Consider the following 15,252-nt stretch of genomic DNA (forward strand, 5'->3'; position numbering starts at 1 on the left):
ATCTTCATTTGATGTTCCCTAGTTTTCATGCAGGGAAGGATCAAGATCCATCCTTCTCTGTGTGTTCATGATTTCTCAGATTTCTGTCATATTCTTACAGGTCATCATTCTTTCCAGGATAACGTGTACCAGCAGCTCCTGTTGTAGTTGCTGAGTGGCTTTCCTTAATATGATGGCTGCTTTACTGCTTTGATCATTTTTGTTGCTCTTCTCTGAGATTTTCGGTTTTACTTATATCATTTTTTGAAAAAAGGGGACCTGACAGTATTCAGCACACACTATTCAGTGTGGGGTTGAGTGATGGTTTTCTGTAGCAGCACAGTGATGTTCTCTGTTTTGTTCTTCATTTATTTCCTAATGTTTTCTAACATTTGACTTGCCTTTGTGACTGCTATTAAGCATCAGGTTGACATTTTCGTAGGACTATCTGTCATAACCCCAGATCTATCTCCTAAGTAGTAATGATCAACTCCATCATATTAATATGTGGAGTTAGAATTGGTTTTCCCATGTGCATTGCTTTTCATTTATCTAGAGTGAATTTCATTTGTCACTTAATTGCCCAGTCACTCAGACTCATAAGGTTCCTCTGTAGGTTTATTTGGTTGCTGCTTGCCCTTGCTATCTTGAACAGCTCTGTACCCTCATCAAATTTCCTGAATTCCCTATTCACCCACTTTCCCAAATCGCTTATGAATACAGTGACTATCCCAGTTGCCAGCTCAGATCCCACTGGAACTGCAGGAGTGAAACACACTCTATTGCAAAAATTTTTCATTCACTTTTCCTCTGTTTCCTCTCCATTAAACAGTTTCTTATCAATGTGGGAGCCTTTCCCTTTATCCCATCACTGCTCAGCTTTCTTATAAACTTTTTACAAAGGATTTTTAGGAGACCTTTGGAAATCCAAGTAAGTTGTGCCAACTTAATTAAGACCATCCATACACATTGATCACTTTAGAGAATTCTAGTAAATTTGGAAGACAAGATTGTCCATTATAAAAGCCATGTTGGCTTCCCCAGGTTTGTCAAAGTTATTACCTGCTCTTTATTAGGCTATTAATAATTTTATCAGATGAAAAATATGATATCTTCAGAATTATTCCAACAAGTATTTATTGGAATAAATCTGGGAAGTGGTTTTGATGGCTACACAGGAAGGTTAGTAATGATTTCCCTGGTATATGTGCTTTGTCCATGTTGAACCCAGTCCTCTTCTATCCGACGGGCACCACAAAGATGGGTGTTCTACTCAGTATGAAAGGACTACAGGTATCTGCTACAGCACTCACTGCATTGGTGCTCCCCTGTCAGATCTGCATGCATGTTTACACAGCAAGAAGATCCAGTTATCACAAATGCCTTCTGTCACTCACATTAGCAACAGGACAGGGGTGAGAAAGGTGATGTAAAAATCTCCCTAAAAAGATCTCTCGTAATCCATGAACCTAAAGTGTAATGCTAAATATTTATGAATGTTAAGCACTGTCACTTTACCTATTTACTTTTTCTATTTTGCATAATGTAGCAATAACCTGTTGATTTGTCATGATATAAATATACACTAGGAATAAGTCCTTTCTGTTAAATCTACCGTCATTTTATTCACCCTGGTAGAAAAGACATAGGAAACAGTGATGAAAAGTACCAAGGAAAAAAATACATTTTTAAGGCTTTTTTGTGTGCATGTGTCTGTACTCTATTAATGTGCCATCTGCTGCTAGGATGTAGATTCATTTACCATTACAGTGTTCTAACATGATTATCCTTTTACCCCCCTCAAAAGCCACAAAGGGGCTAAATATAGATTTACTTGAAATTCTAGGAAAAAAAGACAGTCCTTGCCCTAGACACAATGGTTCTCTTGATTTTGAGAGCATTACCACTGGCATTAAATGTAATTTACTTTATCTGATGACAGTTTGCTGAACAAGATCTTAAGTTTTAATAGGATCAGGATATAGATGGTAAGTAGAGAGAAGCATTGTGGGTGGAATTCATCCCATCCCATTACCCCTTCTTTAAGTGAGAACAAATTGAGCACGAAGAAGATATTATGCTGTATTCAGGAGGTGGGTGGAGTTAGAAGGCATTGGCACATCCAGTCTCCAGGCTGGAACAGAGTCTGACGCCCTCCTGCATTTCCCCTGGTGGGTTGTTGCCCTCCTGTAGTACAGTTGTGAGCTCATTACTCAGATATATGCTCTTCTCCTCTGTGTTCACCACTGCACTTCTAATTACCCTCTAGTTTATGATAGCTACTACGGGCTCATGCAGCAGCTCAGGGTACCTGTTCTGTCAGCCATCCACCATTTACACAGCAGAACCTTTTTTTTTTATGTCTCATACTATCATGGGTAAATTTCATAGAATGATAAATCCCTTCACCAATCAAAGCACCAAGTGTTAGAGGAGAAATTGGTTTCTCATTCAGAGTTATGGGACTATTATGACCTCCTACATTACTGCTGGTTCATTTGCAATCAGCTTTTTCATTATCTTTCAGCTACACCGGACCAGAATTATGTTAATTGCCCATTAACTACAGTTGGGTGATTCATTTATTCTTTTAATTTAGAGTATCGAAAATGGATCTAACCTCTATTTTGCTTTTAAAACTTTCTGATACAATCTCTGCCATTACTGAGGTGAAAGTGAAAACAAGATATCAATAAGACCATGTCCTTCAAAGGGTATGGAGCATCTGTGGGCAGCACAACATCCAGTATTTCTTGCAAAGTATTCTTCTAAGAATGACAAGTAGGTTTACCAGAAGAGTTCCTTTTTTTTTCTCTCCTTTTCAGCTGATGTAGATTTTTCTGCATGTATACTGAAGTGTCTCAATTTTGCTTCTCACTATGTTCTTTCTGCCTCTTTTAAAGAAATTGGCCTTTCAAAACTATCCCCTACCTAGCAAAAATTTGGATACACCTTCCACATGGCAAGCTTGTCAAACATCTGTGGAGTTTTCTGCTGTTGGGATGTGTAGCCAGTCTTACCCACGTTGAGAGTAGATGAGAGGGAAGTCAAGTGTCAGTGAGGAATGGAGTCACTGGGGCAGCTGAAAGGTCTGGGGAAAGTATAAGAGACTTTGAAATGACAAGGGAGGAAAAAGGAAGGTCATGTTGGATCACACAGGTATTTTGGTGCAGCCAATTTCAATTATAGTTTTTAATGGACCAAGTCAGATGAGCACTTGGGGGTATGCTTTTCTGTGACATTCAAAGCAGAAGCAGCTTTGAAAAATCTGACATTTGACATGACAGCTTTTCTGGTTTTTTTACTGGAGTTTTTGCACAGGAAAAGTAAGGTACATGGAAGGAACACCAAAGAATGAAAAAAGCAAATAGGCAGTGTTTTACTTTTATCATTCCTGAGGGATTTAAAATTACTTAGAATAGATTGCAAATACTACACACTTAAACCATAATAATTTTCTACTGAAAAATGCAATGAAATGGATGTAGTTTTTTGAGTTACATAGATAGATATAAGTATTTATGATAAATGTCTACTTTTCACAATGTATGAAGTCAAAATTTGTCTCTTTCTTTATTCCATCCTTTTTTTCTTTCTGCTTTTTAGTACTTTGCTTTGTTCTTTCCTTTTCTTTCTGCCAGTTTTTGCTGTCCATCTTTCTATAGGATCTGTTTTCAATTAACTTCTAATTTTCCCTTTTCTATACATCCTTGGACCCTGACTTTTTAAGGCTTGTACAAAACTGTTCACATTAAAATCAAATTTATTTTTATCACATGAACTCAGTGTTGCAGAACTATGAATAAAGTATCACTGGTTTACTATTAAACTCTTGTTTTTCAACAGAATTAATTGAGTGGGTATTACTGTTTTCTTCTTTTTGGGGAGGGGGTTTGTGTTGGTTTTTTTTAATGGGGAGTTTAATTTGTTTTTGTGGGGGGTTGAGGGGGTTTTTTGTTTGTTTGTTTTATGGAGTTGTGGGTTTGGGGTTTTCGGTTTGTTTTTTTGCTTATGTTTGGTTGGTTTGGGGTTTTTTTTCTCATCTCAGAGAAGGATTTGTAAATTAATGAGAAGTGTGCAGATCTTTATTTTTCAGAATGCTGAAGGGTTACCTGCACAGGTAATTTAATTTTTGATGGTTTTTCATGTCAATTTCTTTTTTTTTTTTTTTATATAAAAATACAAAGCAGAAATATGTCTTAAGCCATATTCTCCTTTCCATGTTACATGGTTTATCATTTTGCAGCATGGCAAAATTCACAAGATCAGTCTGATAGTCAGTGTCACAACAAGCCATGCACGAAATTCACTAATTTGTTTTCTGCTAAGGCATTTTCTACTCATTACTGAGAATTACATCTACAAAGAGCAGGTGTGTCTCCCACAGTTGCTGGTATGCTTTAGAAGTTCAGAGGTTAATTCAGCATCTTCAAACATGGTCATTGCTTCCAACAGTCTCTTGGACTTCTGTTTATGTAGCATCACTTCCCAGGCTCACTTTGGTTCTCCTGATCACAGTTGTCATCTTTTTGGAAAGGTTTGGAAGGGCCTTGTAAGTTAATTACATCTGAATTATGATTGAAACATCCAAGCTACTCACTGGTCTTTCAGAATCTTTATAGTGAATCCTACCACCCTGCTCATGAAGCTACACATGTTGTAAAGACATAAGTTCAGACAAAAGGACAGCCTGAAGGAAGGAACAGCACAGATAAGCAGAGCAGCCCCAGTGCAGCTCAACATGGGCAAATTTCTTCTAGTAGCTTACATTAATGCAACAAAATTACTGAGATAATGAAACTGCAAAGATTACAAAAATAATGTAAAATATTAGGCTCCAGGAACCACTAATTTAGCTGCTTTTGCATGGGCAGACTGTTTTTCCACCCCATGTTTTAAAACCCAAGAGCCTAGAAATGCTTAACAAAGCTGCTGAGGTGTGTGTCTGCTGAAACTTGTTGATTTTATTTGCACACAGGCACACACACACTGGGATTAGCTCAGCTGGTCTGAGCATGTTTGATTCTTGTATGGGCCATTCACTTACAGAGCTGGACTCTGATGATCCTTGGCAGTCCCTCCCAAATCAGAATATTCTGTGATTCTGCATTCAACATCTTCTGAAGTGAGGTTCTGCTCTCTGATTGGGATTGAATTATTTATCTATTCCTAAATTATCTATATTTAATCATCACGATAATCAATGTTGTAATACTGTCTGTGTCATAAAACATGCAGAATGTAAGACATCGAGAGAGTTCAACTTTGCTTCTGGAATCTGAATTATTTCATGCTGATAATTTCCATTTTTAAACCGCAAACTTTAATCTTGACTTAACGTTTTTAATATCATATCACTCCATGTTTTCAAGCGTTCAGGTTCGGATGGTGAGTTCATTTACCTATGAGCTCGGGAGGGGGGAAAGGGTGATGTTGCCGGGCTCTGCGGGAGAGGGAGCAGCACTTTTCCACATACGGATGCTGCTCTCTGCTGGAACGCTGCCTCGCTGCAGCTTCATGTTCCCCAGCGCTGCTCCTCGGCTCACTCGTCCCGGGCTCGCTGGAGGTAACACAGGCAAAATCAAGTTGCTGCCCTGATCCATAGGCTTGCTTGCTCTAAATACCAGCTACAGTGTTTCCCTGGCTGCCTTCCCCCTGGAAATTATGGCAGCTGAGAGGTATCCCCGAGTCCTCTGCAAGGTTCTAAGAACAAAGCAAGGCACGATTACCTCTGGTGATGCTCGCAGAGCCCTTCTGGCCTTCATCTCCGCCCTGAATCCGCGGCAGGAGCTGGGCCAACCCCTAACTTCCCTGCATCTTTCTTTATTGCATGGATACGATCTGCTTGGGTCTAATTTCACATCTAGCTTTCTTTTTTTTTTCTCTGAGATCTATCCCCTGTCTTCTTGGCAACCTATCCCTTTCAGAATGGCTGTCCAGTGCAGGAGGGAAATGAGGGGACTGGACTTTTCTGTAAGATTAGTGCCAGCCATCAGGGCTTGTAGTTCTGACATTCATAGATTTTGCTCTTCCCGAATTTGGTTTATACAAGATGACTTTTTAGTCATAGTTTAGAGGGTAAGTACAGAGATGTGAAAGAACGTAATGCAATGCAATCAACATGCCAAAAAGCCAAAAGAAAGTGTAATTTTTGCCAATTTGTACTACCTTGATGGCTAAGCCCAGCAGAATATATTAACAAATTATACTTATAAATTATACCATCTGCTATAATTTAATGTATAATCATGCTTTTAGTACAGAATACTAAAGAATGGTTTAAAACTTGTAGAATATATCTCAGAATTACAGTAATTTCTATCGATCCCAATTATGTCTCATAAAGCTTTGTTGATTTGTTTTTTCTTCCCTAAAGTGTAGGCTGTTGTCATAAAGGAGCATTTGATTCTGGTTTGCAGACTGCACAAGCAGAAGGTCTCATAGGATAATCAGCCATATTTATCCACGTGCTGCAATACCTAGTCCTCCTATTGGGCAGCAATAAAGCAGGATATTTACTGTATGAAGAGTTATTACAGGTAAAAGTACAAAATTCAGTTTCCCATTTTGTGATAAGCACAGAACAGCCAGCTTTCACATGGAACTCAGATCTGATTTTGAACCAGCCTTTGCTATTTTAGAGCTTGCCTCGGAGCCCATATGAAGCCTGTCATTTTAAACCAGAGGAAAATGTGGAGCTTTTTTATTATTTGAGTTCTAAATACAGCTTGATGGGGTTTAAATCACAGGAAAATGTGTTCTTTCCTCATTAGAAACAGAATTGTTGCTACTTTCCTGTGCAGTCTCATGATATTGGTTTTAAGGGTTCTTGTTATCTTTATCAAAATTTTTGTTTACTGTCAATTTAGAAAACTATTGTAAAACAAGTTCTTGAACCTTTCCAAAATAATCATCTCATGTAAAGGATCAGTACATTCAAATATTCTAAGTGATTGTTTTTAAGATATAAAACAAGTTTATACCTTTCAGCTGTAACTGAAACAAATAATTGTGAACACTTTATTGTAGTTTGAGCTGTGGTAAATTTTGATCTTTATTGTTTATCTCCTAAACAAGGAAATAAAGCAATGTATTATAATGTTTTGCTGCCATCTGCATAAAGACATTCTGGAACCTCAAGTATGTGTGGGACAATTTCTTCCAAATCAAGAAGTTGATTGATGCAAAAATAAACAGAAATAGACATGCTACATTAAGATATGGGGATATTATATGACCAAGGAATCACAATAAGAGAACTTCTTGCTTGTTTGTTTCTTTCAGTATTCTGTATTTCTTTTAAAAGAATTCTTAGGGGAAAAAAAAGACAAATATATTGCCCAAAAGTGTGGTTGCTATGCATGTATTCCCAGCATTTTACCACAGATATTTTTTATCTGAAAAAAACCCACAAGGTTGTTTTTTTTTTTAAAGTTTATTTTAAATTCCTAGGCCATACATATTAGCATGAAAGTTAAACCAGTTTATACCAGTAGAGGATATTATATGTTTTATAAGTATCTCCTTTTCATTATTTTCTTGTTAAAATAGTTTTTCGAATAGCATTCCAAGAACAAGAAAATAAAGATATTGATACACAGACCTTAGGAAGTACTTTAACAAAGTCAGTTTTCTGAAAAAAATTAGTGAACAGTAGCTACAAATACATTTAGCTTGAAAAAACAGAAAGAAATTTTCAGTTATAAGGGAAGCTCATTCTGGAACAGATTTTCAGTGGGTTGAGTCAGAATAGCAGCAACTAAATCCCATCAATTTATAAAGAATTTGACATGGTCCTTGCAATCAGTCTTCAGAGCCAAGGAGGTCTCTTCCAGTGCTGTGTCCCTAGAAATAAGCTGTGTATTTGTAGAGGGAGCAGCTCTCTGTAAATGGCCACTATTTCTTAACCACTTTTTCCAGTGGTTTTCCCTCCTGTTAGAAATACGAGCTTAGAACATCTGTGGATCTTGATACCCAGCCTTAAAATCACAGCCCAGGTTGTGCTTTTGAACTGTGCTGTGTGCAGCATAGCACCTGACAATGATAATGGAATATCTTCTCATTACACAAGTTCTCTTTAATTAAAGGGAATTGAAGGTTTTGCTCCTAGTGTTCACCTCCTAATCACCAACTGGTGGAAACAGCAGATTCCTGAGAGTTGACCCTCCTGTTACCTTAGATATGTTAGGAGATATGCCTCCTACTTGCCCTGGATCTCCTCTTCCTCCCTGAATTTTTATGCCACTGTTGGGACACAGATTTGGTTCCTTATTTATCAGCTTTCCTCTTTTTTTTTAAAGTACTAAACCTGCAGGATTATGACCAAACCCACTGTTGAGCTAACTTTGGTTTTGGAAGGTGCTGGAAGAAACATCCCCACGTATGATGCAGAGTAATCTCTTGCCCCATAACCAGATCAATTGTAAAACAATGATCTGGATATTATTTTCCTCCTGTGGCACATTTCCTGGTGAGTGCAAGTTCTACTGTATTTATAATGTCTTTCTTTTTCCTCATCTGCATTCCAGCAGATCTGAGCAGGCCTAAAGGTCACTCTGCATGTAGCCAGAGTAGCTTTTTAAAAAGCTTTGAATGCTAATCCAGTTCCGAACTGCTTTGCATTTGCATATTTGCTTAATCAGAAGTGTGTAAGGTCAGCACAGGAGCTTCATTAGGATATTCATGGCTAAAATTGCTCTCCTCATCACTTCTCTTAGAATGTTCAGCCCAGCTCTGCACAGGTTGCACACCTCCCTCATGCCCCTCCTGGAAGTGACAGCAGAGATAAAAACAGATCCAGAAACAAGTGGGAAGGCTGAAACCCTCTAGCAAGTAAGGGGGCAGAGAGAACTTGTATATGCCAACTGTGTTTTAGGCTGTGCTATTTTAGCTACTGAGACAATCAAAAAGAAGTCTGTTTGGGAAAGCAGAAACATAAAGCAAATATAAAGAAGCTAAGAGCTCCAGATGGCTGGAAGCAAGCTGTTTTAAAGAAAACTTAATTGTTAGTCAGCAATGATGGAAGACTGCAATGCTTCTGGGGATGGGTTCAAATTTACCCCACAGAATATTCCTTCCAAGGAGGCAGTATTCTGCAGAAATCTGCAGCACCGCCTAATAATTGACTCCCACTCGTGCAGCTGTTCTATGGAACATATCAGTTTCAGGCAGCTTGGTATGAAATAGCAACCTTTGCACACCTTTCCTTTAAGTATGTCAGTGAGTCTTCAGCGTCCCTATTCTCATCATCTTTCATATTCACCTGCTGCCCTGCTAAGAATTTTCATCTTATTGAGGTCATCATTTAATCCACATTCCTCACCCACTGCAAACATCCCTTTCTTCCTTCCTCAGCTGCTTCTACCCTGATTTCTTCTACTAGTCACTGGCACGAAGCCTAACTGTACAAATATTTCACAAAATAAGAGAGAATTTAGAAATGGGGAAGAGAAAATGCTAACAGATTTATTAAAGGAGGCAGGTACATGACTCTTTTTAGAACATGAAAAACGTATGAATGTCAGGAAGTTGCACTGCAATATATGCCATACAAATGCTTGACCTTCTGTAGCTCTGCCTACCAAACGGGAGGCAAACATCCCTCATGTTCATTTGGCTGGAAGGACACAAAATGGCCTTGTGTGATATTTCCCTTACCTCTTTTACTATTAACCACACACATTGACTTCTATATGGAATGCAAAATAGTGGGAAAACTCTGTTTCAGTCCAAGTGCAAGTAGTATCAGACAGATATTCTGTGCTGAAATTTTCACAGCCTTGTGAACAGACAACCATTTCTTTTTGTGACAGCTTAGAGCAATAGAAGAGATAGTTAAGGCTTTCAATTTTATATTTCAGAATGAATAGGAACTTCAGCATTTACAGCTACTGTCCATTAGGGATAACTGCAAAGGCTATTTTGTGAAGATGTTTGAATACTATTTCCTCAAAGAAGGGAGATGTTAATAGAAGATTTCTATTCAAATTTTAAGAGGATTTTACAGTGTCTGTGGAGGCAATATAAGAAAACTTGTAGTTCTGAGAGTACAAAGACCATTAGTAGAGTTGAGAGGAATTAGAAAACATACATGTAGACAAACTGAACATCTGCTAAAGATGAGATGGCTTTTTAAGTGGAAAGTGGAATAATGCTAACAGATGGCCAGTAGGACAATTAAAAAAAAATAGGAGTTGATTCCAAACATTGTCTTACAAAAATAGATTCTGCTGTTCATTACATAATATTTTGGTCAGATTTATTTTTCAACATTTTCTAAAAATTAATTATCGTATCTCTGCCATATCTTTCCCTCTTTCTTGCTATTTACCCTTCCTCTAAACTTTCATATTTCACAGGTTCAAGCTTCACCTGTGTTTTGATGAGATTCCACTGACTGCAGAATTTTTAGTAAAAAGTGATTAAAGCCTGAAGAATCTAGCTCAATATAAAAGTAACTGTAATGAGTTTTCCTGTTTGTTAAGGTCATGATTTTTACAATAAAAGGTCACAGATCTGTCTTCACCAAGATCATGGCTTGCTTTTCCCAAACTGGTCCCCATCCTCTCCCTTGTACACTGTGTCAGCCCAAGCTGAGGAATTGTGATGCACTAGGTCGGGGAACCAGAGCAGAGGGGAAATAATCCTTTTGGGAGAAATTCTCTTTTGGCTTGAACTGTCACTCAGCTGCACTACTGATACTGCTAGCTGAGCTGAGGGGATGGCAAAGGATGTGACTGCAGGAAAAAGAGACTTACAGGCTACTTTTTCATGCAACAACATCCTCTTAAATAAATGTCCCATTAAAGCCTCAAGTGAAGCTAGAAGCAGTTGTAATAGGAATAAGCAAATGTTCAAGGTTGGCACATCACTAGAGACAGGTCATAAGTAGAACAAATACATCTCCACTCTAGCCCAAACTGTCTCTTTTGTCAGAGCCTAAACCTAGAAACAATCTATTTTCTTAACAACATTTGAAACGACACATAGTAGGAAAAAGCCCATCATTCTTGAGAGATATTTGCCCTTGAAAATATTTGGGCTGAAGCTTTTGCAGTTTGTGTGATTTTTACCATTATTGTATTCAGATTGCTTTTGTCATTTAGCCTTGAATTTGAAGAGCCAAATATAAACTGTGTACACTCCCTCCTCACTTCTGCTTCCCTCACCTGTAGGTAGGGGCATCTCATCAATGGAACAGACTGGATGAATTGTTTTTCATACAACAGAGTCTAGATTTATGAACCTTCAGCTTGTGATAGAAGGTTATATGTTAGTTTATAATGATGAATAAGCAAAGAACAACTTCAGAAAACCTTCAGTATCATTTTCCCCTTTGCTTCCCTGACTATAGAGACATATTCTTGCCATGTATCTCAGGGATCTGTGCTGACCAGAGACATGATAAAGGAGACATGAATCGGACACGATAAAACATTGCATAAAACCCTGCACACATCCATTTTTAAGTAAGCAAACAGAAAAAAAACCCACAAATTTCTACTGTTAGTTCAAAACTTTTAATAGTTTTCTTTAGATGAAAAACACTCTGGTTCCACTAACACAAGATAGTCCCTAGATTATTTCAAAGGGAATGTGGGCTTCTCCATTAAAGAAGCGTGGGCAGTACTGCAATAAGCTGCTTGTGTAATAAAAGATTTTTCAGGAACATTTCTTGAGTTTAATGGCAATAGAGCTTACAAGAGCTAAAGATCTGGCAACTCACGAACTAGTCTGTCTGTCTAGAGCTCAGCAAGGAAAAGAGTTCTGAAATAGAAATCTTTTGATCTTAAAATGACAAGATCTGAATAGTAAAACCCCCTCTCATAAGAAACACAGGCTGTAATTATGGCACATCTATTATTTAAAATGTTCTTGAAAATTCACATAAAAGCTGTTCAAAATAAAGTAAAGCATTAGGTCAGGGAGTGGTCTGTAATACCAGGAAAAAAATAAAATACATTTCTGCCTTCTTTGTTCAAGTATTTCCTTGACATAACTGCCATACAATATATAAAATATTTGGTACAAATTAGTTTATTCTTTCCCTGTAAAAATGGATTTTAATTTATTCTATTTTGTTTCAAATAAGACCCCGTGCATGCGTCTGCAAAATCTTTGCTGAGGCTCAAGTCTTTCCCTTCCTATACAGCCTCCACCCTGGCCAGCTGAGCTGTATTTGTGTCTGATGGTTGGCAAATCTGACAGAGTCACTGTTAATATGTTAGCCACAGCTATTATAAACAAAATTCTGCAGTGTAACTGTCTCACAGCAGACATCAATTAACCTAGGGAAACGAGTGAGCTGGAGCTTAGTCATATTTGATAATTAATGTGTGATGGTTTCTAACCAAAATTAATATAGTGATGGAGTAAAACATATGGAATAATGCTTAAGCTTACATCAAAGGCAAATATTGAATACATTAGGATACATTATCTCTACTCTTTCTGGAATATGCATTATGTTCTGTTAAGATGTGATGTTCTGAGTTTCTGCCTGGGCTTCTTAGAGAATTTGTGTGAGGGATCACAAATGTGTTCCCCAGTGCCCTCCTCCCCAGCACTCTTCCAATTCAGCTATCATTTTTTTTGTTGTTGTTTCAGATGAAGCATTAACACTCATTATCTGTCAGTGGAATAAAAAAAGAAAACAAAACAAAACCTTTAAAACACAACAACCTTTTTTTTTTTTCAGATGAAATTTGATTTGATCTTTCCTGGGTGACACTTCTGATGTTATCAGTAGGAAAAGCCTTCAAAGAAAATGGGTATCAAGCCTGAGACATTACATAATGCTGAGTTGAAAGACAAAGTGTTTTTTGGAATTTTAATTTTTTTTAAGCAGCTGGCTTTAAGTGAACACAGCCATCACTGTTATAAAATATTCAGAGCCTCATACATATCAAACAGAGACAGAGTTACTAGGGCAAACAAGCTCACACATCCGTTAAACAAATACTTCAAATTTTTCCTGAGCCTACTCTAGGTCCTTACAATTGCACTAGTTTTAATTGATTTTTACCCAGTCCCCATTTTTTCTCTTTTTATGGTAATTTTCAACTTTCCAGGACCCTGCTGGCTTCGTGAGGAAGCAGACTGGCATGCAGTTATGGGACCCAGAGATTAAAAGACTTCTCCATGATAGGTCATTAGCCATTCCACTTGCTGCACTGTAGCTCATTTTCCCATTCCTAATTGATCACTCCATTGATCAGACATTATGAAGATGGCTTAGTAACCTAAGCCTTAGCTTTGAAATGCAGTCGACACTGCAATTACCTGAAAGTCTTCAAGGGTGCCTGCAATTTTCAGACAGAGGCTCAGTTAATCAAAGATTCTGGCTAATGGAAAGGAGGGAGAAGAGCTGTTTCAGCTGGGTTCCCTAAGGCCAGGACATTCAAGAGAGATGGGAATGAATGAGAGAGAGGAGAAATGTGCCTGCAAAAATTTCTGTGCAAAAATCTTGTGGGGTACCAGTGCATGCTGAGAGGAGACACAGAAGCCCCTGTGCTGAAGATGGGCTGGCATAACTTGCACCTCCTGACAGGTGCAACAAAAACCCTTGCTGAGCCATCCCCAGAAGTAGGGGTTGTTGCACCCAGGAGTTTGAAATGCTTCACGACGTCTGTTCCATAAAGATGAGTATGACATTAAAATGTGAGGTCTCTACTATTTTCTCTGGCATTGCAGATCCTGCCAAATAATGTTTTTCCTTTGTATTTGCTAATTATTGTCCTACTGCCAGTTAATATGCATCATGCTCCAGGTGAGCACGTTGTGGTATAGGTCATCTGCTCCGAAGACTGTGCACATTGTGGTGCAGAGGATATTTCCCTTTGAAGGCAGTTTATAAATCTTACTGGGCTTCTTCATGATGAAAGGCACTATAGATACATAAGAGATCAAAGCTGTGTAAAGATCAGTGGTATTTGTTTGCATGAGGCTTCTCTTTCTGTTCCTTCTGAGGATTTTGAGCTTCAAAGTTTCAGCTTTAAAGAAACTCAAAACCCAAAAGAAAACCCTAGCCAAACCCACCATGTTATAGCTGGTTTGAGGTCGGGCCAGCCAAGGGCCACAGGATTCCAACATGAACTCAAAAAGCTCTTCTCCAACATTCTCTATCTGGTAGCAAAAGCTGACAACCAGAAAATTGTTGGTCTTTCTTAATGACAGTAGAGTCCAGAGCAGTAAGTTTTGGAGGGAAAGAATATGCTGCTTAACAACAAAGAGGGAAAAACCAGCTTAACTCAAACCAAGTGTTTCAATTTTGACTTGTCAGCCTGCTAGCAAAGTTATTATCATTTGTGACTATACAGTAGCAATTGGCCTAAAAATTCAGATGAATGTATTATACAATTTCTGGTATAGTTTTTAAGGTGCACTTTATTTTTCACTTAAACATTTTAACACTGAGAATTTTGAAATGCTTCTGCAGACATCTGTAGGAATTGGGAATAGAAATCCAGCACATTAATTTAAAAGAACTGACTGCAAAGCATTGTTTTTGACTGCTATGTACTTTGATATCACATTAGTGTTTGGCATCAAGTAAGTCATCCCTGATATGTGAACTTCTGTTTTTCAACAGGATCACTGCAGTAAATTTTCTTTAATTCATAGTGTGTTCTAATAATGACATAAAATAAGCTTGTGACCCATAACAACAGATTTCTATAACAGAGTCACACTATGGTCCAAGACATTACAAATACAAATACATAATGTAGAAAGGCAATTTTTTTAAAAAGGCAGATAACCCTGTGTGCCCAATCTGAAAATCCTTCTCCTCTAAAGGGCTGCAAAAAAAGTATTTGTCAGTATTGTCTGTTTACCTATTATCAATAAAGCTCTTACTGCGAGTATCTAAAATCCACATATCTAAAACCATTTCTCTTTTTTCTTCATTCCTTTTAAAGAAATAAAAAGGACCTAAATAAAAGGAGAAGCAAAAGTAATAAAGAACTGGTATGGATCTACATATGTCTCTGTAGAACAACAGAGTATGAAAGCAATGAACCAGACCCAGATATACGAGTGAATCCCAGACTTTCTGCAAATCATCTCCACAGTACTCTTGAGATAAGTTGTACCAAATAATAAATAAGCTGTGTAGCCAAGCAGAGTAGAGAACAATAACCTGTCCAGTACATTTTATCAATTTTAAGTCATAGTCCAACAGCCAAGGGGAAGGATAGGAATCAGGAATAAAGTTTAATCAGTTGCTATTGCTTGCAAGAACTCCAGAGGCCTTACGGAAAAGACAAATGCAAA

This window comes from Lonchura striata, chromosome 3, assembly GCF_050655825.1.
Source record: "Lonchura striata isolate lonStrDom1 chromosome 3, ASM5065582v1, whole genome shotgun sequence".
Lineage (NCBI taxonomy): Eukaryota > Metazoa > Chordata > Aves > Passeriformes > Estrildidae > Lonchura > Lonchura striata.